Genomic DNA, 3,250 nt, shown 5'->3' with positions numbered 1-3,250 from the left:
TGTAGAGTGATGGAAACTTTAATTAAACGGCTGAGCAGCGTGATTAAACTCCTGTGTCACCAGCTCCGGCAGAGCACACGCAGTGTGCCGGGTCCCCCTCCCACTGCCCAGGCTCCCCGGCCAGCCGGCGGCATCATGCTTGAGCCCACACAGGCCCCGCTGGGCTTGGACACCGGGCTGCAGAGGTCCTGCCTTCCCAGAGTGGTCCTGGGCCTCAGAGCCCGCCACCGTGCTGTTCATGAGTCCCCTTTTTCTCCTAAGTCCTCTCTGAGGAGGTCAGTGACCTCCGTACACAAGTCAGGCTCATTCCTGGTACGAGCGCCATCCAAGCCCTGCCCCTCGGTTCCTGAATCAGGCACAAGAAGGCAGAATGTCCACTGTCATCGGCAATTAGAAAGCTGGTTATCGCTTCACAAATCAAGCTTCCCTTCCCAGAAAAGGATGCACATTTCCTTGGGTTTCTTTAGTGACGGACATACCGAGGGCAACCAACCTAACGCCTGCACAGGTTTGTATTACTTGACTAAAGCAGCCGACAGAAGGGAGAAGAGGAAGGGTGATAAGGCCCTCAGGTCTAAGAGGCCCGTGCAACTCCAAGTAGGGGCTTCCTAGTTGAAAATAAGAACAGAAATTAACGGGTCCGGGGGGCCCAGAAGTACCAAAAAGGAGGAAGTAGCTCAGAGTGGTTCACTTGTTTCGCAAAATGCAAATAAACATGCGCAGTAATCCCTATTGTTTTATTTAAAACATATATTCTCAGACGCTTACTAATGTGGATTATAACGCTTTGCAAAAATCCTGAGGATTCTTAATCTCTCCCACAGAGACACCTTCCCACCACGCACTGTGAGGCCGAGCAGATCCCCTGCAGGAAGAATGTCTATGGTGACAGCGGGGGAACATGAATGTGACCGAATAGCACACTACATGTTTATCTAAGTTGAACGATTCTCCAACCACACTGATTCAAGTTTTCAGAGACACCGGCTCCTACTTCAGGATAAAAGATTCTTAATGTCTTCTAACTGAATGAGTGTTTGCCTCCCAGCTATAGAAACAAGAAAGATCTACAGTTAATTACAGAGGATAATGTGCCCAGCGCTGCACGTCGCCCTTCTGAAAATTAGATCTATTTGTGTGGATGTATTCTACTGCAGAATTACAAGACAGGTCATCGCAATGCTTTACACTGAGCACTGAACACGGAACAAGCAGCCCTCACCGGCTCCAGTCAGTGTGACCAGGCATGGGTGTCACTCTGTCGGCTCCATCGTCACAGTGACCTTGGTGTGCAAACCCGGGAGGCGGGCAGGGCGGGAGGCAGCAGAGGCTGCAGGAGGGTGCGGTCAGGGGCTGAGTCCTTAGGCAGTAACTTCGTCACTCTCAGCCTCTGTTCTCAGGAAAGTCAGGGTGCTTTACTGCATATCTCACTGATGGTTTCCAACACATTATGATCGAAGAGTTTAATTTTCTCAAGGAAGAGGAAGAGACCTGGAATTGGTGAAATAGGGTCCATCAGGGTGTCTCCCTTCCTCCATGTGGCATTTCCTCTCCACGTCCCCTAAAGTGACATGGCAGACGTAGCGGTGGGGAAGCCAACTCAGAGAGAGTTAGCTAAGAGCTACTGAGGGTCTTGGTACCTGGGGGCTTCAGAGTGCTGTGGGGCGCCCTGCGCCTCCACCTGCTTTCCACATTGTCACTGTATGACTTTGATAAGTTGTCACAGACCCAGCAGACCAAGGAATACAGTGGGACGAAGCCCCCCGAGCTCCATAGGCCTGCAGGGTGAGGAGCTTAGGACTGCGAAGGGAATTCCCAGAACCTGGGCGACCCTGTCATTCCCCCCAGTCAACCTGAGCTGACATGCATTTAGCTGGACAGTGAGAACTCCCCCCATTATGAAACCCTATACTTCATCTCATCCATTTAAAATGTACTCCATTTTCGCTAGCATTTATATGTACACAAATGTGCATCTCAGCATCAGTAGGATATGGGGAAATTTTACCCTTAATCAGCCAGTTTAGTTAACAGAAGTCAGGGGGCCTGTGAGCTCTGGGAGGGCTGGCAGGCTCTTTTCTTGGCCCGAGGGGGTTTCACACACGTGTGCCCGTAACCCCGTTAGCTGCCCGTGCCCCCCACAGAACTCTTCGTGGACGTGGCTGGGTTTGAAACTAACCTTAAGTGCTCTTGACCCCAGCCCCGCTCCGAAGACGCCTGCTCGGCAGTTGTGGGCACAGGACATGATTGTTTGTCACAAAGCAGTGGCCCACCGTGCCATACCCGGAATGACTCAGACACGGTGTAGCTCCCCACACTGTGTGCTTCCTGAAGGGGAGACTGCACATCCCTAAAATAGAGCCATTTGCAAGTAGTTTGTACTCAGCAAATGTGTATTGATGGGCGCGATGGAGTGGTGTGCTGGGCCTCACGTAACACCTCCCACCGCCCGCACCCAGGCTGTGTGCTCCCGGAAAGATGAGGGCACACGCGTGGTTCCTGGTCTCCAGGAGCTCTCGACTTGGACCACTAAAGGTGGGAGGGGAGAGGGGGNCACGCTTCCCTTCTCCCTCTGTCTTCCTGTCTGTCATCTGGTGAGTGACACATCACCTCCACTACCTGAAGGGACGGTAACCCTCAATGCTGTTTCTAGGTCTGCTAAGGACGTATGGCACATACTGTGCACAGAACATAGAATTCTTTAGTGGGGAACAGATGCTAGGTTCGCAATGGCGCTTCCTGAGGTTCAGCACTATGTATAGCCCACATGTCTGAGCCAGCGTGTGTCCCAGGTACGGGTCTTTCTCCCCAGCCCTGTTGTCACCGCTTCTAGCCATTCTTGTGATCGCACTTCCTTCCTGGGACACCCGGCTGGGGAGTCTGGTGACTTTTCAGGAAGTCTGAGACTCCAGTTCTGTCACCACTTGCAACTGCTAGAGCTCCATTTCCCAATCTTTTCAGGGAGGGATTAGATGCAAGCTGCAAATGGGAACGTATGTTGCAAAAGCATTTTAGCTTGGAAGTATTTTAAATAACAACCTAAAAATATGAAAACCCAAAAGGAAATTAAGGCCTGAGAATTTTTCATTTCCATGTAGTGTTAACATGACTGGTGTTGTGGTGTACCCACCCCCAAAAGATATATGGAACTCCCAACCCCAAACCTGTGAATAGGACCTTATTTGGAAATAGGGTCTTATTTGCAAATGGAATCAAGTTAAGATGCTGTCATAACTGGATTAGGGAAGAC

Source organism: Hipposideros armiger, unplaced genomic scaffold (genome assembly GCF_001890085.2).
Source record: "Hipposideros armiger isolate ML-2016 unplaced genomic scaffold, ASM189008v1 scaffold_2059, whole genome shotgun sequence".
NCBI lineage: Eukaryota > Metazoa > Chordata > Mammalia > Chiroptera > Hipposideridae > Hipposideros > Hipposideros armiger.
The sequence above is the reverse complement of the archived record's forward strand: the minus strand, read 5'-3'. Positions refer to the sequence as shown.